The sequence below is a fragment of the Cebus imitator genome, unplaced genomic scaffold, assembly GCF_001604975.1.
Source record: "Cebus imitator isolate Cc_AM_T3 unplaced genomic scaffold, Cebus_imitator-1.0 Scaffold404, whole genome shotgun sequence".
Classification (NCBI taxonomy): domain Eukaryota; kingdom Metazoa; phylum Chordata; class Mammalia; order Primates; family Cebidae; genus Cebus; species Cebus imitator.
In genome coordinates, this window is record NW_016107719.1 from 1,487,938 (window position 1) to 1,508,932 (window position 20,995).

Here is a 20,995-nt window from a genome sequence, read left to right on the forward strand (position 1 = left end):
AAACATTCCCTATACAATCCCAGTGGCACCCTGGCCCTCACCTCTGCCAGCCTTTGAAGCCTGCGCTGTCCAGAGCGCAGCGCCAGTCACTGTGATGAGGTCTAGTAGGCTGGTGAGAAGGCCATGATGGTAGCTTGGAGCTCCCAGGATGGTGGCCGTGGAGCTCAGGAGGAGACGGATTTGGGACACACGCATTCTGGGTGAAGAGTCCACAGGGCTTGGGGGTGGACTGGAAGCGGGGATGGAAGGGGGTTGTGGAGCATGGCCAGCAGTGGTGGAAGACTGAAACAGGGCCAGATTTCAGGAGCAACGGTTTCTAGTGTGCAGTGGCCTTGAATGTCCAAATGCAGATGTCCACCCAATGTCAGATCCCAAGCCTCCAGAGAGAGCGCGCGAAGATGGGTGCATGAGACGTGAACGCTGGTGACAGGCTGAGCCGTGAGAGTGGGCGAGACTGCCTGGGCCAAGGCTGTGCAATAAGGAGAGAGGGTGAGCCAGGCACGGCGGCTCACACCTGTAATCTCAGCACTCTGCAAGGCCAAGGCGGGCAGACCACAAGGTCAGGAGATCGAGACCATCTTGGCTAACACAGTGAAACCCCATCTCTTCTAAAAATACAAAAAATTAGCTGGGCGTGGTGGTGGGCGCCTGTAGTCCCAGCTACTTGGGAGGCTGAGGCAGGAGAATCGCTTGAACCGGGAGGCGGAGGTTGCAGTGAGCTGAGATTGCGCCACTGCACTCCAGCCTGAGCAACAGTGAGACTCTGTCTCAAAAGAAAAAAAAAGTGGAGAGAGGATCTCAGCCCCAGCAGCCCCATAGATGGGAGAGCAGATGAGGAGGACCAGCCAGAGAGCAGGAGCAGCAGGGGCCGGCGGCCAGCTCACAGCCAGGAGAGGGAGCTCTTGCTGGGTAGGCCCTGCCAGCCTGGACTGCCTGAGGACTAAGCATGGTGGCCACAAGTCCCCCCTCTGCTTGGCTTCCCTCCCTCCCCAGCCAGAAAGTGGGAAAGCTGCTCATGGGCCAGGACGGAAGCGGGTGTGCTGGGGAGGGGCCGGGAGCTGTGCTCAATGGGGGTCAGGGAGGTTGCAGCAGAAGTGACCTCGGCACATCTGACCCTCAGCCCCGTGCTCCAACCTGGGTGGGGTTGGGGGTGGGGGTGAGGTGGTGTTTGCTGCCCCCATCCCATCGCCTCATCCTTGGCTCTCGGTAAATAAGACTCTATAGTTGGCGCTGCCGGCTGCTGGGGTGTCTCCCCGAACCTCGGGGGATGGGGCTAATGCCCCTCAACTCACACTCACACACACACACACACACACACACACACAGGATTTCCCTGGGATGCTCGGCCGGGCCCAGCAGGTGCCCCCCCCAAAAGAAGTGGTGTGGGAGCAGGGAGGAGTGAGGAACAGAGTCAGGGCTGAGTTCAAGCCCCATTCCCTCCTTTACCCGGCAGAGGCCACGCAGGTGGTACTGCCTGTGACGCCCCCTGGGCCCTCCTGGGACTCCAGCCTGAGACTCATACGTGGGGAATGCGCAGCTTTGCCTTCAGCGGCGCCGCCTGGAAGCAGCCCAAATGCCCGTCCACGGACAGCACAGCACGCAGACATAAAAAACTGGGAGGGAGCTCTGCGAGGAGCAATGTAGGTCTTCAAGATGTATTTTTAAGTGGTGAGTAGAGTAGCTACCATTTGTGTAAAAAAGGAGAGAGAAGAAATTTATAGATACACATATTTGCTTGTCTCTGCTTGTCTGTGGATGGAGACCCAGGAAGCTGGTGACATTGGCTGCTCCGGGGAGGGAAAGCAGGTGGCTGGGGACAGGGTGGGAGGAGGAACCGTCACTGTATTCCCGTTTGTGTCTTTTTAAAATTTTAGAACCATACGAATGTATTACCTGTGGGAAAATGCACATGAAAAGTTTAAAAATTAATGTGCACACATGCATATTTTCCAGAGAAGCATCATAGCATTCACAAGGTTGTCAAAAAGGACTGTGAGGCTGAAAGGCTGAGAACACTTTACCCTTGTACTGCGTGGCTTTGGGAAAATGTCTTAACCTCTCTGAGTCACATCCATAAAATGGGAAGGAATAACACTCAGTGTACAGGCAGGCTGCCAAAGAGAACACTGCGAGCAGGGGTTTGTAAACTGTAGAGTGCAGAAGCCTGCCTGCCTGCCTGCCTGCCTGCTTCCTTCCTTCCTACCTCTCTCTCTTTCTCTTTCTTTCATTTTTTGAGACAGGGTCTGGCTCTGTCACCCAGGCTGGAGTGCAGTGGTACTATCACAGCTCACTGTAGCCTCAATATCCCAGGCTCAAGTGGTCCTCCCACCTCAGCCTCCCATATAGCTGGGACTTCAGGTGTGCACCGCTGTGCCTGGCTAATTTTTTAATATTTGGTAGAGACAGGGCCTCCCTAGGTTACCGAGGCTGGTCTTGAACTCCTGGGCTCAAGTGATCCTCCTGCCTCGGCCTCCCACAGTGCTGGGATTACAGGTGTGAGCCACCTCACCTGGCCTGCAGCCTTTCTTGAGGGCATTACTCAGCTCTCAGCAGTTCCGAGGGAGGCTCCGGCCTGGCCCTCATCTTCCTCCTTGAGTCCTTCAGGCCTGAGGGCCTCTCTCCAGGTGGCCCCTCACTCTTCTGCCTCCGTCCTCTCCATGCCCCACCTCCCTTCTCTTCCCCCTAATCCTCCCTGTGATCTCATCCGGTCCTGTGGCTTAAAATACCACCGGGCCTGCATCTCCCTCCCAGGCAGCAACAAGCCCACTCGGCTCCTGCTCCCTGTGGCCGCTGGAGGGCGAAGAGACAGAGACGGCGGGAGGAACAATCAGCCCCTGCCCATGACCCAGCACTGCACCACGGCCTCAAGGGGCTGTCACTGACAGAATGCCTACCACGGCGGGGCGGGGGGACCACGGGCTACGTGCCCCTCTTCACTTTTGACCAACTTCTCACTGGCTCCTCAGGCCAGAGTCTCCATCATGAACCTGGCACTGCCAAGCCCAAGTGATACCCCAGTCCCCTCTCCTGCCTTCCCCATCTCCGTCTGTGACTCCTCCGAGGGGGTCACTCAGGCCCGACACCTGGGCATCACCCTCCAGACCTTCCTAACCCCAACTGCAATAATAATGGGATAACAACTAACATGTGCTTAGTGTTCACTGAGGTCCCAGCGCTGGCCCACACCTGCCAGGCAAGTGTTGCTATCATCGTGCCTTGGCAGGCTCCGGAGCTTGCCCAAATCGGGTGAATCTCGGTGCCCCAGATGTGTCCCCTCACTCAGCCGTCCATCCCAAAGATCCATATCACTATTGCCGCAGGCAGCCTCCGCCCAGACGAAAGCCTGGCCTCAGAGAGGTCCTGACCTCTTTGACCTCACCTCCTCCACTCCCCAGCCAAGGGAAAAGACCTTCTTTCCCGTCGCTTTTTTTGTTGAGTTGGAGTCTCGCTCTGTCGCCAGGCTGGAGTGCAATGGCACGATCTCGACTCATTGCAACCTCCACCTCCCAAGCTTAAGCAATTCTCCTGTCTCAGCTTCCCAAGTAGCTGGGATTACAGGTGCACGCCGCCACACCCGGCTAATTTTTTGTATTTTTAGTAGAGACAGGGTTTCACTGTGTTCCCCAGGCTGGTCTTGAACTCTTGAACTCAGGCAATCCGCCCGCCTTGGCCTCCCAAAGTGCTAGGATTACAGGCGTGAGCCACCGCGCCCAGCCCCTTCCCATCCCTTTAAGGCACCAAGTTTACTTCTATCGCGGGGCCTTTGCACTGGCTGTTCTTTGTGGGAGAAATTCTCTTCCCCAAGACTCCGCCGCTCAGGGCTTCCTACCATTCAGGTCTAGATTCAAAGGCTGTGTGTCCCAAGAGGCCCTCAGCCCTCCCTCCCCATCCAGCTGTGGGATCTTCCTGGCAGCACTTAGCAGTCCAACCAATCTCATTTGCAACAGCACCAAGGGCAGGAACTTTGCCTCCCTACTTCGCCCTGACTCCCAGAGGCTGGCAGAGTAGCTGCTTCCTAAACATCTAATGCCTGACAAACAAGATCACCCAGCCTGTCACAATTCCCCGGAAGGGTCTAGCTGAGCCATGTGACAGATCCTGATCAAGGTGAAGCTATTTTTGACACAGAAGTCAGGGAGAACGTCCCAGCAGAAGTGGCCTCTGAGCAGTGACCAAGATACCCTGTGTGTCACTGGACATGAGCACAGTGGTCATAAGCAGAGGAGAGAGAGGACAGGATGTCAGAGGGTTCAAACCTCTGCCCCACCCTCCACGGAGCACAGGCTTCTCTTCCCAGGTGTTCCCCAGGTGTCAAGGGCTCGGGGGAGGACGTCCTGGCTTCACCCAAGGATGGGTGGCAGGGATGTGTATACAGGACCTAGTGGGAGAGGGCACAGCAGACAGAGGCCTCAGAAGGGCCAGAGACAGCGGGAGGAACAGTTAGCTCCTGCCCATGACCCAACGCTGGGCCACAGCCCCGAGGGACTGTCACTGACAGAATACCTGCCATGGGGGGGCCACGTGCTGTGTGCCCCTCTTCACTTCTCACCATCTCCCACTGGCTTCTCAGGCCAGAGAATCTTCAACTCCAGCCAACCCCCATCCATCCATCCATTCATTCATCACCCTACATGTCCCCTGTGCTGGAACATGGTCTGCCTTCCTGCTGGGCACCAAGTGTGTCTCAACACAGACCAGTGCCTTGCGTCGGAGGGTGCTCTATAAATAATTAAGTGAATGATCATTCATTGAGCACCTACTGTATGCTGAAGGGAAGCAGGTAAGTCACAAACCTGCTTTGTTGAGGTCTGTATGTGTGCACGTGTGTGTGTGTGTGTGTGTGTGTGTGTGTGTGTGTCAGGGCATAGAGAGAAGGTCCCCAGGAAGATGGGGCAAGCAGGCGAGCACAAGGACAGAGCAGGGCTGGCGTAAGCTGAGCGGAAAGCAGAGAATTTGGCCCAGCCTGGGATCTAGCCCTGGGGAGATGTAGGGGCCCTGGAGGAGCGTGGGAGCCTGGACCTGGGTGGTCCTCTGAGCAAGGGACAGGTGGCTACTTCTGAGGGCGGGACAGCAGCAACCCGGAAGTCGTGGCACTTATTATCACTAGGAACCAAACATCCAGGAAAAAAGGGAACCTGTACGTCAGAGCCTCTTTCGGGGCACCCCCAGGATTTCTATACAGGACAGTAGCTTTCAAACTTTTTGACTAAAATCTGTAGTAAAAGCAAATATCCTGTTTGTTATTTCAACTTATTATTTATTTATTTTTGAGACGGAGTCTCGCTCTGTCCTCCAGGCTGGAGTGCAATGGCCAGATCTCAGCTCACTGCAACCTCCGCCTCCCAGGTTCAAGCAATTCTCCTGCCTCAGCCTCCTGAGTAGCTGGGATTACAGGCATGCGCCACCACGCCCAGCTAATTTTTGTATTTTTAGTAGAAATGGGGTTTCACCATGTTGGTCAGGCTGGTCTTGAACTCCTGACCTCGTGATCCACCTGCCTTGGCCTCCCAAAGTGCTGGGATTACAGACGTGAGCCACCATATCCAGCTATTTCAACTTATTTTATATTTATCTTTTAGAGATAGAGTCTTGCTCCAATGCCCATGCTGGAGTGCGGTGACGCGATCACAACTCAACTGCAACCTCCTGGGCTCTTGCCATCCTCCCGCCTCGGCCTCCCAAAGTGTTGGGATTACAGGCGTGAGCCACTGCACCCGGCTATATATTTAAAGCTGAAGTAAGAGTGTCACAAAATAATATTTATCCTCACTACATGCATAGTATTTTGAAATTTTCTTTTTAATTTCATTTTTGGAAAATAAGTAGTGCAACTAAGTAAATCAATTTACCAGCCCACTAACAGGCCAGGACCTATATGCAATTTATTTTATTTATTTTTTTTAGGCAGAGTCTCGCTCTGTTGCCCAGGCTGGAGTACAGTGGTGTGACCTCGGCTCACCACAACCTCTGCCTCTTGGGTTCAGGCAATTCTCCTGCCTCAGCCTCCTGAGTTGCTAGGACTACAGGCATGTCCCAGCTACTTGGGAGGCTGAGGCAAGGGAATCGCTTGAACTGAGAGGTGATGGTTGCTGTAAGCTGAGATTGCACCACTACACTCCAGCCTGGGCAACAGAGCAACAGAGTGAGACTCCATCAAGAAGGAAGAAAGGAAGGAGGGAGGGAAGGAGGGAGGAAGACAGAGAGTGGCGGGGGGGAAGGCACGGAGGCTCACGCCTATAATCCCAGCACTTTGGGAGGCCAAGGTGGGCTGATCACGAGGTCAGGAGTTCGAGACCAGCCTGGCCAATATGGTGAAACCCTGTTTCTACAAAAAATACAAAAATTAGACAGGTGTGGTGGTGCTCGCCTGTAGTCCTGGCTACTCAGGAGGCTGAGGCAGAAGAATCGCTTGAACCAGGGAGGTGGAGGTTGTAATGAGCCAAGATCATGCCACTGCACTCCATTCTGACAGAATGAGACTCTGTCTCAAAAGGAAAAAAAAAAAGGGGGGGGGGTGGGGAGCTGGGGAGAGATAGCAAGGGGAGAAATGCCAGATGTAGGTGATGGGGAGGAAGGCAGCAAATCACACTGCCACGTGTGTACCTATGCAACAATTTTGCATGTTCTTCACATGTACCCCAAAACCTAAAATGCAATAAAATAAATAAATGGGGGGAAAAAAAAGGAGAGAGGGAGGGAGAGAGGGAGGGAGGGAGGGAAGAGAGGCAAAAGCCTACCCTTATGGGGCAGGGGATAGAGGCTCAGAGAGGTGAGAAAGCTGCCCAGGTCCCACAGCTGCTCAGGGGTGGAGCTGGACACGAGCCCAGATCTTCTGTTTCCCAATCATGGTCCTCACCTGGGACCACTGAGGCTGGAGGAGCCTTGGGGCAGGGAAGGGGGAGGCCGGCCACTCCTCCTGTCTTGCTGAGAGCAGGCTGGGTCCCCGTGGCCCAGAGGGCAGGGCGAAGGACTGAGAGGGAGGCAGGTATCAACTGGCAGAGCCTTCCAGAGGCCAGTGGGCTTCCCAGGAGATGGTGAACTTGCCACGAGGAAGTGAGGAGGGACTTGAGGCCCATTTGTAGGGATAATTGCAGAAGAGCATCTTACATGGGCACGAGATTTGAAGGATGCCCAAAGCCCCTCTGCCTGCTCCCTTTCACTCCCAGCCAGGGCCCCTCCAGCCTGTGCCCACCACTTCCCCTGTATGGCCCCTAGGAGCCCCCTCATTGTGCACCCCATCCCATCTGTCTCCCAGGCTGAGTGATACCTTATCACTCACAGGGAAGAGAGTCCTGGGCTTTCAGGCCTATGTGGAGAAGGGAGGCTCCTGGGGGAGTCTAGGGGAGGTGAGAGAGGAGCTGCAGGGGGCTGGGAAGGCTTCACTGAGGTGTCCCAGGGGCCAACTCTGCCACCAACTTGAAGATGGGTATACCCCTCCGCTAGACCTGAATCTTCCCATCAGTAAGTGGGGTCAGCTCTCCACAGCACATCGCTCCCATCTATCCCTGCAGCCCAGGTCACCAGTGTTATGGGCTTCTCCCACGACAGACAAAGCAGGAAAAGGCTGAGCACGCCCCACCATCCCCATGGGGGCCCCCCGATACACAGAAGGGCAAAGAGAGGCCCCCTGATGGACAGTGGCCTAGTCAAGGTCATGCGGAGCCAGTGAGGGGCTGAGCCCCTGATTCAGGCTGCAACTCCTACTGCTGTGACCAGGGTCTGCTGCCCTTCCCCTCACTCCGATCTGGGGATTTTCTTGGGAGACGAAGCTTAAAGAGACCCAAACCCTCCTCTCTGCCTCCAAACCTCACAGCTCTGGAGTGCGTCAGGGAGAGAGGAGGGGGCAGGCTGCCCTGAGGGCCATCAGGACTCAGAGGAGAGAGGTGCAGCCCCATGTTGAGAGGCTCTGCTGCCATTGCTGTGTGACCCTGGGCCAACCCAGTGGTCTCTGGACTCTGTTTCTCCATCTCCCAGGAGAGGTAATCGAGAGAAGGCCCATGCAGGACAGACAGGAGCTGCTGAGTGGAGCGTGGTGGGGACTTCTCCTCTATCCCAGTCCCAGGGAGCTCCTTTGCCCAACTGCACCTCCCATGCCCCAGCTCCCCTCTGCCCTGCTGGGGCCCACCCCGCTGGCCCCACCCAGGCCTAGACCAAAGCTCCCAACTGACAGATCACCATGACAATGCCGCCTTCTCCCTCCACAGCTCCTGCTGGGGTCGGGAACACTAAGGACCCCCTTTCCTGGTAGTCCCTAAGCACCTCTTGACCTGCCAGTGTCTCTCTGGGGCACCTCACCCTCCCCTGCCTGCCCAGGCCAGATGTCCAAGCTATTGGCACCAGGGCTGGTCAGGGACTGGCCAGTAGGCACAGGGAGGAGTAGGTGAGCTGTCCAAGGGAGGGAAAGGGGAGCCCAGGCTGGCAGACATGTACCCACCTCCCTTCAGGAGGCCAATGAGGGCTCTGGAGGGGCTAGCACTGGATGCACAGTAGGACAAAGCATCTGTGGCTGTTTCTACCCAGGGCCTCACACCAATCCTTACTTCTCTAAGCCTCAGCATTCTCATCTGAGAAGTCGGGGTGATGGTTCTCCCAGGGTGGTGGAGGATTAGTGAAATCATGGCTATGAAGCCTAGCACAGAGCCTGGCGCTCGGGGACGAGTCTCCCCTCCTGCAGCAATGCCCCGGAGAACATCTCTCTCACCCAAGCCACCAAGCATCCGCACCAGCCATCTAAGCAGCCCTCCTGCATGCCTGAGTGTGCATTGGCAGGCTGAAAGGGGGCTCTAAGCGGGGGGTGGAGGGGCCAGGGTTGCAGAGGGAGGGGCAGGGGCCACACCCCAGAGCTACTTCCCACCTGCTCCCCAGCCTATGTGTCCCCACACAGAACAGTGGTCTTAGAATCAGGCAAAACCCATCCATTCAGATCCAGCCTGTTTCCGGCCAGACACTTCCCCTTGCTGAGCCTCAGTTTCCCCTTCTGTAAATGAGAACCATCTATGTCCCAGGTCTTCCAGGTTCACCACAGGGACCCTGCGTTGGGCCACAGGGGCAGGACTGGTCAAGACCTTTGGGAGTGGGGGGCCAGGACTCAGAGCAAGCCAGAGTGTGAGCCCACCCCTGCTCCCCATGCTGCTCCCCACGCTGCACCCCACCCACCACCCCGTGAGCGCCGGTGTGCGCGCCTGCAGGAGCGCGCGTGTGTGACTCAAGGTCTATTCATAGCCGAGCTCCACCAGCTGCAGCGTCACAAGCAGAGGGGCCTCAGCCCATATTATTATTTCAATTACCATCTGAATTAAAAGTTTGAGCAGCGATCAGCCCACGTAGCGAGGGGAAGAGGGAGCAGGAGAAAAATAAAGATGAAAAGGAGAAGAAGGGCTGTGCCTGGCGATCCCCCACACCCCAAGGAGGGCTGAGTCCGTAGAGGAGGTTTAAAGGTTACACCAACCCCCAGGATTCCCGCCTGCCCCTTGCTCAGGACCCAGAGTCCTCCCATCGTAGGGAGGAGTGCTTTGCGACGGCAGCCCAACCACAGCCACTCTGGAAATAGATCGTTCAACTCGGGTTCACATGGATGGGTGAACACTGCTCAGAGAGGGTGAGGGACTGACCTAAGGTCACACAGAGAGCCACCCATGGCAACTGTCTCCAAGACCCTCTCCTGCCGGCCTGGTCCCACTGACCTCACCAGGCTCTGTAACACATGCGCCATTTCCCTTCTGCTCCCCTCTCCCTGCACCCTCGCCTGAAGCCAGCTCTCTCTCAGTCCCCTGCATCCCCGACTCCACACCTCATGCTACCGGCAGCCCAAAGGCCCCTCCTCATTCACTGGTACAGGGGACAGAGCCCTGGGCCAGGAGGTAGGCAGTCTGGCCCTAATCTAACTCTCTGGGCACCTACAGGCAGATCACCCTTTGTCTCTGAGCCTCAGTCTTCCCACCTATGAAATGAGTTCTCCCCTAAGATACATGGCAGTATCTGTCTTCAGAACAGAGCCCCCAAAAAGAGCCAGACTCCCTGAGGGGGTGTCACGCTGTGGGGGCGACTAGACCATCTCCTGGCAAACCCCAGCCTAGGGGAGGAAGTTTTCCACTCTTTCCCCAGGGAAGGCCCAGAGACAGCCCCAAGAACCAGACTAGTTTGAACTCGAACCCGGGCTCCTCTGCTTCTTTGCTGTGTAACCTTGGACAAATCACTAAGATGCTCTGAGCCAGGCTCTCCCTTCTGTAACACGGGGACCTCAAATCAACATTGCTGTGGAGAATTCAATGGGAATTTGCAAAAGCTCCTAGCCCAGTGCCTGGTGAGCAAATGTGTTTCCTCACTAGGAAGCCGGGAAGTGTTGAGCACTATTTCCCAGCTCCTCTTTGGGAAATACCAAAGGCTCCTCGGATTTTGAAAGTGGGGATGACATTCAGCCTCACCTGTAAAGCAGGAGTCACCTGGCAGATGCTTATCTGGCTCTGCTTGAATACCTCTGGGATTGGGGAGCTCACTATCTCACAAAACATCCACAGCTGCTCCCTTTTTCTCCACCTCCAGCTCTGGGAATTTTCTAGAATGGAGCATAAGCTTCCAGCTTAACCCCAAATCCAACCTATCCTTGCCTGGGACTGCCTGAAACTGGCTTTAAAATGAGACTGAAAGGAGTTCTTCAAAGAGACCAATTGAGGGAGGGGATTCATGCCCAGGGACAGTGGGGGTGAGGGGATCTGGAGAGAAGGGAGGTGGCTGAAGTCAGAGCTGGGCTCTCAAAGCTCCTGGGTCCTTGTCTGGGCTTGCCACAAAGTTCCACAGGGACATCTGTCTGTCTGCTTCCAGGTGGGGCTGGGAGCCCAGCAGTCCTGGATTCAGGTCCTGGCTCTGCTTCCTCCACCCCAAACCATCACTGTGACCCTGGTGGGTCCACTTCCCCCACAGTCCCAAGGCATCAGAGCAGGGATGTAAGCGCCAAACCTTCTGTCTGAATCCAGGCACCCTCCCACTCCACCTTGTCCACCCCCAGCCCTGCATGCTGGGAGCCACGGGCCCCTGAGTGTCTGTGGTTTCAGGGTCAGAGGCCCTATTTCTATCCCTGTCTCCTGCTTTCATAGCTGCTGCCTTTGAGGATTCTGTCATCCCCATTTTACAGGTGGGTAGATGGAGTCATGAGGCAGTGAAGCCACTTGATCAAGGTCACAGAGGATGATTAGAAACCGAGGACTCCCTCCTCTGGACCCAGGAGAGCCACAGAACTTAAGGGAACCTTCTTTCAGGAAAATCGCCAAGATGTGGCCGACCGTTCTCTATACAGATGTGGACTCCGCATGGGGCAGGGGGCTGCCCAAAGTCACACAGTAAGGCACTGACAAGCCAGGGTCCTGAACCACGCCTCCCTGCACCTGGGCTGCACCCAGACAGGGGGCTGGCAACATGGAATGACTATCTGCCCCGGTCCTGGGATCTCCCCAAGACTGGAGCCTATATCCTGCCTCTATCCCCTGCTTGGCTGCCCCAGGAGCCCCCCAACACCTAGGACTGAGGTGGGAAGAGTGAGTAGGTAGACAGGAAAGAAAGCTGAGGGCTGGCCACTTGCCCCTGGCCCTCTTGCCCTCCCCTCCGGCTCTTCTCGTGCAGGGGGAGCAGCGGCGGTGGTGATGTAATGCACTCGGCTTTCGTCCCGGTGCCAATCTCAGAAGAGAGACGACAGATTGCGTGAGCCAAATTTGGCATCCTAGGGGGAGAGGCATGAAAAGTGGAGACGTGGAGGAGCAGAGAGGAGCCTGGGGTGGTGCAGGAGAAGCCCCCTGCCCTGCAGCCCCGAGGTGTCTTCCCTCCCTCCCCTCAGGGCCCCCATCTCTTCCTCAGCCCACCTGGCCCTGGGGCCTCCCCTCCTCACTCTGAGAGGCCAGCTGGGCTGCTCCCTGGCCCCTTGAGCAGCCCAGCGCTGCCAGGCCTACCCGCCACCCCCACCCCACACTGCTCCAGCTCTGTTTCCCACCGCCGCTAGTTTCCTGGTTACCATGTTGCTGGTTGTCATGTCGCTTACATGTCCTCGTGACTCAGTGGTCCCCGCAGAGGGGCCCCCTCCTCCTCACACCCCCCTTAGCACTCGCCCCCGCCTCCCCCAGATCCACATTAAGAAGCAGCCCGCCCTGTAAGCCTACACTGTTCCTCCTCCCCTTCCCTCTTATCCTGAGCTAAGACATCTCACAGCAGCTCCCAGAGCTACTTCATTCTCTCTTTCGCAAATGTCTACGAACCTACTATGCTCCAGGCTCGCGCACACGGCTTTCACAGACCTGACACAGTCTGCAAAGTGCTTAACACCCCGATGAAGGTGGTAGTGTCATCCCTATTCTCCAGTTGAAGAAGCTGAGGGTCAGAGAGGTCAGGCCGCCCACCCAAGGTCACCCAGCAGAAACTCAACCAGCTCTGTCTGGAATCCGCGCCACTCCAGAGGATTTTCTGGGAAGAGCTTTCTGTTCAAGGGTAACCAAGGGGCCATGAATAGTACCCCAGACTCCCTTCTAATCCTGGACTCTCTTCCTTGGTAGTTCTCTATTTCCACCATCTTCCCATCGCCCCACGCCCACCTCCACCCACTAGCTGTTCATCTCTCTTAAGGTAAAGTGAGTCCTTGCTCCCATCTGCCCAGCGCTTTCCCCAGCCTGTGAATAACCCTCTGCTCATTGAGCCCAGGGCCCTCCTTGGAGGTCACTGGGGCAGGGAGTGACGTTCCCATACCACAGATGTGGAAGCTGGCGGTTGGGAGGAGAGTGACCAGCCCAGGGGACTGCTCTCCCCGCCAGCTAAGCTAATTTCTGGAAGGTTGAATGGAGCACATATGACACCCGCTGCCCAGTGTGGAAAACCCCAGAAAGAGTCCTTCCTCCCAATGAGAATGGAGTGGAATGTTCTGGGCTCAGCCCTTCCAACTCCAGTTGGGATATGGGTCAGCTCAGTGGCCAACAGTCTCTGTTCCCTCCCACCACACTCACTCATCTCTTACCCCGGCTGCCCTGGTCCACCTTTGGCTCCTGTCATGAGTCCAAGCCAGGGCCACAGTGAGACTCTTGGGACCCGAAAGTCCTAATAAGGCCTGAAGCCATGGAGGTCATCGGACTGGACGTAGGGGAGAAGGGGAGTAGATGTTACACACACACACACACACACACACACACACACACTCGGCTCCAGCCCTTCTCTGGGCCTCCCTTCCTGAGTTCCCCACTTCCCCCAAATCTGCTGCTGGACATTCTACTGCTCTTGAAGCCCTGCTCTGTCAGCTGGCCAGGCTGCCCTGGCTCGAGCCACCCCCCACACCACCCAGCTTGCACCCCCCACCTCCCTGCATCCTCTCCATCCTGAGGCCGGGACACTGGGGGCAAAAGTGCGGGTGGGGGGCAGGAAGGCTGACACTGGTCGGGGGACATTTGGCAGATTGCAGGGGAAGTTCTCCCTGTGCGAGCCTCATTCAGACCTCTCTTGCCTTGGGGTGCTCCCTGCACGCGGTGGAAAAAGCAGTCTCTGCCTCCCTCCCCAGCCTCAGTTTCTATCACTGTGAATGTGACAGAAATACTCCTCTACCAATCCCTGCCCCCTCGCCCTGGTGTCGTGTGGCACAAAGTAGGTGCTCAAAACATAAGAAGTGAGATTTCGTTCTTCCTCAGATCACAGGGACATTTGCAACGATGCTGCAGCTAGGGAGGCGGAAAGGCAGCACCCCCCCCCCCACCTTGGCACAAGTCACCTGCCTTGAAGCTCCCTGGCATGACAACTGGGGTGGGTGGAGGCAGGGAAAGGTCACGGCCGGGGCAGGAGGTCAAGATCCCTTCCACCCACCATTCTCCCCTTCCAGGACACAACCCAGACGGCGACGCTCCCAGACGGACAGACGGACAGAGCCCGCCCGCTCCCGGGAAGTCACGGGACCGCGCCAAACGCGCGCGGCGCCGGGCAGCGGGGACCCGGCTCGGGATCAGGTGCGGAGCGGGCGGGGCCGGAGCGGCGGGCCCGGGACACACAGACACGCAAGCGGCGGTACAGACTGACGGAAAGCGCCCGCGGTGGGCGAGCGCGGCTTACCGCTGGGCGGAGGGTCCGACGAGAGTCCGGGAGGCGGCGAGCGGGCGCTACATCCCACGGCGCGATCCGGCGGGCGGCGTCCCGGGCGCGGAGAGGGGAGTCCCGGCGTCCCCTGCCCGCGAACTCGGCCGGCCGGCCGGCCCGCGCCCCCCTCCCCGGCTGCCGCTCCGTCTGCGCCTGGGTCTCGGGGTCTTCCCGCGTCCGGGCCGTCCCGCGCCGCTCCCCGCGGGCCGCCCAACTTTCAGCGCTGCCTCGCGCCGCGCCCTCGGCGCCGCCTCGGCGTCAGCATCGTCGGGCCCGGCCCCGCTCAGAGCGCGGGGGTCCGGGGGCCCGGGGCGCCCTGCCGCCCGCGCCCCCCACCCCCGCCGCAAGCGCCCTCCTCGCCGCCGTCACCCGCGCCTGCTCGAGCGCTCTGCCCCCGGCCCTGCGCTCCGCTCCCGGCCCCGCTGCGCTCAGCTCCGGTCCCGCGACCCCTCGGCCTCCGGGCCCGGGGTCGCCCTCCCCGCCCCCGCCGGCCGGGCTATGCAGCCACCTCTCCGCCCGCTCCCGCGCCTCTCTCCCGCCGCCGGGATCTCCGCCGCGCTCGCGTCCCGGGGCCTCTCCCGGCCTCCCTGCCTCCCGCGGCCCCGCTCGCCCTCTGCCCGTGGGGTCTCCCGTCTCCGTCGCGGTCGCCCGCCGGCCTCCTCCCGCCTCCCTCCGCCCGCGCTGCCGCTCTCCCTGCGCGTCTCTGTCCGTCTCCCTCCCGGTCTCGGTCCTCCTCTGTCTCTCCCCCTCCCACTCTCCGTGCGGCCCCCTCTGTCTCGGACCCCGGCCCCCGCCTCGGCCGCGTCCCCGGCTCGCCCGGGAGCCCGAGCTCCCGCCGCCCGCGGCGCGCCGAGAACTCCCAACTCGCGGCACTCCGCCCCGCTTTGCGAGACTTTCGCCCCTCCTCACACGTGACCCGCGCCCCACTGCGGAGGCCGCGCGCCCCCCAGCCCGGGAGCCCCGGTGGCCCGCGGGGCCCCGCCCTGCCCGTCCCTCGGCCTCACCCGGCCTCAAGCCCCCTCCCGTGGGGCCCGCGGCGCGGAGCAGGGGCTGGGGCGGGGGGCTGCTTGCCCCGCTCCTGCCCTGGATCCTGCCCGGGTTTTCCTCCTCGCCCCAGGAGCGCTCCTCCCAGAACCCGTTCCTGGATCCGCTCCCGGGTTTTATGCCCCCCCCCGGGGGCAGGTGGAGAGGGTTCCTCCGAGCCAAGCCGGGTAGCGGGTGGGTGAGAGCGGGTCCGTCTGGGGTCCCACGGAGTCAGGCCCCTCCCCTTGGCGGTCCTGGTACCCTCCCGAAGTACCGCTAGTTAAGGACCCAAAGCACCCCACTCTGGGAGTCCGTGGTGGCCCTACTGGAGGGACCCTTACGATTACCCAGTCACCACTGCCCCATTTTATAGACGGCGAGACTCAGTACCAGAGAAGGTCAGAAACTCGGCCAAGGTCACCCAGAGATGACACAGCCGGGCCAAACCCTAGTCCCCTGTTCTCCGTCGTTCTCCATGACCCCGAGCTGTCAGGCCTGGGCCCCACACTCTGGGGTGTCAGGGAGCCCCCAGCGCCCACAGCACGGGTCGAGCCAGCTACTACCTGGCCATCCTGCCACTTCACTCTAGCCCTCTGAGGAGACGGGAGGGAAACTGCTCCTCCCTCCAGAGAAGTGGGAGGAGAGAACACCTGCAGTTAGACAGCCAGAAGAACTTCCCTGGGAGTCTGGCTATCACTGACTAGACCCAGTGCAGAGAGGAAGAGACTGAGGCACCCCAAAGCCGGGTGGAGAACTGATGAAATCTGAAATCCCCCTGACTCTTCTGAGCCCCAAGGATGTCAGCATAGGAACAGCAACACACAAACCACCATAAGTGTTTCTCTTCCTCATGGGCTCGCCCTACCCAAAAGGATCCAGTCCCAACTCCTCAGTGTGGTATAGCCAGGTCCCACCTTACCCGGCATCCGACATCCCATAAACCCACAGGTACACCCTGATTCTACAGATTCCAGAACACACCGCAGGCCTCCGCACCTCTCTGCCTGCACTCACTGTTCCCTCCTGCCTGAAATGCCCCTCCACCTTCTTTGCCCTGAGATTCCCTGCTGTTTCCCAAGCCCAGCCTCAGTGCCACTTGCTCGAGAAAGCCTCCTGATGACCCCAGCAGAAGTCATTCATTACCCACTCGTTCATTCAGCCAGCATTAGGCACCCACCACGTTTCAGCCCCTGGGCTGGGCACAAGTATGGTTCTTGCTTAGTGGTCTGAGGAGTCAGGCTAAACTAGGCTCAGCAGCACCTAAGAGCTACTTGACCTTGAACATGTTTTTAATTTAACCTGTCTGTAGATTGAGGACCCTGATGCCCCGCATTCCCCAGGGGCAGATTAAATGAGGTGGATGCACACGAAATGAGCAGTTCATGGTAGGTGCTTAATACACGTGACCGTCCTTTCTCAGGGATCTCTCTGTACGGACCTCCACAGCGCAAGTCCTGTTCCATGCCTCTCCCTGGTTACTCTGCTGTGTCCTCGCAGGCAGACAGCTAGGACTGATATTCCATCACATGAACGCTCAGTGTATGGATGCAGGAGAGGTTCAAGCAGCCTGAGTGCCCGGTCGGCAACAGATGTGTGCCTGGTCTTTCTCACCCTTTTGCATGGATTGAAAGTGGGAGGATGAGGGTGAGAAAAATGACCTGCCTGGCCACAGGCCTGACCTGGTAGCTGTCCTGGGAGTGTGGGGTGCAGGGGGAGGAGGAAGGAGCAGGAAAGAGGGGAACATGGAGACAGGGATGTCTGCAGATCCAAAGCATCTCCTCTCACAGGATCAGCCCCCTGATGCCAGGTCCCTAGGCACAAATTTGAAGATGAGATGGGGGCTCTGGGGCAAGGAGGGTCACCTTGCCAGGCCTGGGCTGTGCCCTGAGGTGGCTGCTCATCCTGCAAGAAGACTGGATTGGGAGGAGGTGGGGAGACGCAACCGGAGGAGCTCCAGGCAGGGAGAGATTCAGAGACCCCAGGAAAGAGTCCTTTCTCTCCTTTCCTGCCCTGTGTGACCTTGGGCAGCCCACCTCTCCTCTCTTGGCCTTTGTTTCCTCATATGTCAAGTGGAAAATATAACACCCACTTTGAATATCTGGGTGTGTTTGTTTTTAGTTTGGTTTTTAGATAGGGTCTGCCTCTGTCGCCCAGGTTGGAGTGCAGTGCTGCCATCTCTGTTCACTTCAACCTCCACCTCCCTGGCTTAAACCATCCTCCCACCTCAGCCCCCTGAGTAGCTGGGACCACAGGTGTGCGCCACCATGCCCAGCTAATTTTTGTAGAGATGGGGTTTTGTCATGTTGTCCAGGCTGGTCTCAAACTCTTGAGCTCAAGCGATCCACCTGCCTTTGGCCTCCCAAAGTGCTAGGATTACAGGTGTGAGCCACCGGACCTGGTGGAGCAGCTGTTTTGTGGATAATCAAAGACTAAAGGAAAACTTCACATTATTCACCTTATATGAGAGCAGCTTCTAGCCCTGTGTGAGGTTGGGGGTGGAGATGGAAATGAGCACGCAGAGGCCTGGGAGGTGTGTGAGGTGTTTGGGAAAGGCATGGATGTCAGAACCTGTGTGACCCTGGGCAAGATGCATGTCCTCTCTGGACCTCAGAGGCCTTGTCTGTAATGGGACAGTGTGGACTGGGTACCCCAATGGGCTTTGTCAAGATCCAGCACAGATGCGTCTCCCCCCAACGGAGTAAGGACAACTTGAATCTCCCACGCTCAGGCCCCCAGCTCAGCACTATCCAGACATTGACAGGCATTGTCTCCTTTCATTCTTGCAAGGACGCTCTGCTACAGGCACCTACTACTAATGGGGAAACTGAGGCACAATGAGTCATGGCATGGGTGGCATGATTGGGGTGGCCAGAAGCAATGGTCTGGAGAAGAGAGGTTCGCTCTGAAGCTTGGAGGAGAATGCTGGTAAAACCTCTGTCCGTCCATACACTTTGGCAAAGCGTCCTGCCCACCTCCTCTCCATTCTCTCCTTTGATCCTCACAGGAGCTCTGTGGGGTACGGGCTATGCGTGTCTTTACCCCACAGGTGAGGACTCTGAACTGACATGCAGAGAGGGGAAGGGCTTATCTGGGGTCAGTCAGGCAGTAAGCAACTGTCTGGGCCAGGATTTGAACCAGGCTCAACTCTCACTTTGTAGGGGAAAGGTCATTCCAGGCTTGCAGAGCACTCACTAACCGGCTTGCTCTGGGGGGCTTCTCATGCCTCCTGGGTCCTACAGTAGCCCTGAGAGCCTCTGTAGGGGGCGGAGAGGAGCGGAAGGGAGGGCAACTTGGGACTGGCAGGCAGACAGCTGAGGAGGAAAGGGAAAAGGCCACTTCAAAGTGCTAGAGTCACAGAGTCCACAGGTTTTTGGCCTAGAGAGTTTCTAAAGTCCAGCCAGGGCCGGGTGCGGTGGCTCACGCCTGTAATTCCAGCACTTTGGGAGGCCGAGGTGGGCAGATCACATCACTTGAGGCCAGGAATTTGAGGCCAGCCTGGCTAATGTGGTGAAACCCTGTCTCTACTAAAAATACAAAAATTAGCCAGACATTGTGGCACACACCTGTAATCCCAGCTGCTCAGAGGCTGAGGCAGGAGAATCACTTGAACCCGGGAGGAGGTGAACGTTGCAGTGAACTTGCCACTGTGCTCCAGCCTGGGCTACAGAACAAGATTCTGTCTCAAAAAAAAAAAAAAAAAAAGAAGAAGTCCAGCCAGTCCATTCTGCAGATGAGGCAAACTGAGGAAGTCCAACTGCTTAGATTAGAAATCAGATCAGGACACACCCTTGGAGCTCTAAAATCCCAGCAGCTCCCGGGGGTAAGGTCCAGAGGCAATTAAAGCGTCACTGGGAGGGCAGAGGGCCAGAATCGATCCCAGCAGGCTGTGCCCTAGGGACAAAGGACTGTAGGGGTCTCTCCTGCCCTCCACCTCCACCCGCGTCCACCCCCCAGCACTCAGTAGTCACCAGGGTGGAATATTTTAGCACCTATAGAAAAACCGCCACAGACGGCCGTGGCAGCTGTTGCTAAGGAGACGCTCCCAAAATAGCCCCCCTCCGCCAACCTTTCCCGCTGCTGCTCCTGCTGTGGGGAGGGGAGGAGACCAGGCAGGGAGGGGGTGGCACATGAGTCCTCGCCCCAGGCTCACCCACCCACCCCGGCCCCTGATGCCCACCCTGGCCCAAGACCTGGGCAGCCACAGGTCTACGGAAGGGCAGGAGCTGTCCCATGCGTGCCTGTGACCTCAGCCACAGTCCTCGGCTGGGGAAGAAGGTCACTCAAGTGATAGGAGATGGGGGAGAAAAAGCCCCCACACCCAGGACCCCTGAGCACACTCTCACACGTACACGATCACAGGTTCTCCCAGTTCTCTACATCCACTTGTGCACACCACAAGTACAATCCCACGCATGCCCACCGAGGGGTATGCACACATCTGCAAAGACACATTAGATGCATGGGTAAACATATGTCACAACCGCACATCCACCTGCACACAAACACCATGAAGCCGTAAATACATGCTTTTACATCCACGTAGTCACACACCCATCCCAAATACACAGGTACACCAATATACGCATGTCAGGCACACAGACACACACACACCCTCCTGGCACATGGACACACATATTCACAGATACACACAACTGTTCCCAACAGAAGCCCAGCATGTGGCATCTAAAGGGCAGTCAGTGGTGTTACCCGGTAGGCTCTGTCCGGGGTGCTGTGTCTCAGGGTTTCCAGACATCCTCACTTAGTGGAGAACTTCTAAAATCCAACCACAGGGCAGAGGGTAAGGAGGAGGTGGTGGGCAGGTGGATGGAGGGCTGTGTCTTTGTGAAGCTCTTTAAGTCTGGGGACCAGATGATGATGCCCGGTGTTCAGCAGAGCTGCCCTGAACCCACTTCTTGAAGGGGAGAGTGGAGTGGACTCTCACCTGCAGACTTGAAACCTCTGGGCATGGAGAGTTCTGAGCCCCAGGGGCTGGGATGATAAAGAAGACAAGATGGCAATTGGGTGGCAACTGTGATGGCACTTTCCGGCTGGTGAGCCGCTTTTATACTCCATTATTTCACACACTTGGTAACAGCTACTCTGGTGGAGGTGTCCCCATGTCAGAGTCTCAGAGAGGAGAGAAGACTCCACGACCACACAGTAAGTTACTAGTAGAGCTGGACCCAAAACCCAACGGGTGCCAGCTCCCAGCCCCAGTGCCTTGCACTCAGCTGCAGTGCACGAGTTTGGAAGGAGGCCACGGGGTTCAGGGCCTAGCCCTGCCCCTGATGAGCCCGGAGTTTACTGAGGGGCAGCTAGGCCCTCCATCTTCCCACCTGGAAAGCTGAGAATGAATCCCCAGGGGTGTTTTCAAGTAGGCTTGTGGCCACTGTCAGGGCCGGGGAGTGGTGTTTGCCAGATGTCCTCGGAATGCCAGCGCAAGGATTAAGGGTGGCCCAGCGGCTCATCTCTTGTGGCCAACCGCGGTCTCTCTCCAGCCTCACTCTGTGGCTCCTAAATCCGGGCTCCGGGTCTTCGTTCGCGCCTCATCACTCTGGAGACGCTGCGGGCGGCTTGCGGTTGCCGTAGGAACCTCGCCAGGGCCTCCGCGCGGCGCACGACTCCACGCGCGAAGAGCCGCGTTTTGGTCACCGAAAGACACCTGTCGCCAGCAGCGAGGGGCGGGGGCGTCGCGGCCCGGGTTATTGTGCTTTCTTTTTAATTGAGGTGTAACTTACAAACAGTACAGCGTACATCTTAAGAGTTCAGCTCTGCGGAGCGCGGTGGCGCAAGCCTGTAATCCGGTACTTTGGGAGGTCAAGGCGGGAGGCTCCCTTGAGTCCAACAGTTTGAGACCAGCCTGGGCAACGTAGCGAGAGCC

The 20,995-nt window shown here is 57.9% G+C and overlaps 1 protein-coding gene across 1 annotated transcript in view; it reads right to left on the bottom strand.

Annotated features, from left to right (window-relative positions):
* KCNJ4 (potassium inwardly rectifying channel subfamily J member 4) overlaps window positions 1-14,290 on the bottom strand; it is a 28,612-nt gene extending 14,322 nt beyond the window's left edge. Inside the window, exon 1 of the mRNA XM_017508997.2 lies at window positions 14,068-14,290. The gene's annotated coding sequence lies outside the window, so the exon portion shown is untranslated. The remainder of the gene's footprint in view (window positions 1-14,067) is intronic.
* Window positions 14,291-20,995: the final 6,705 nt, after the last annotated feature.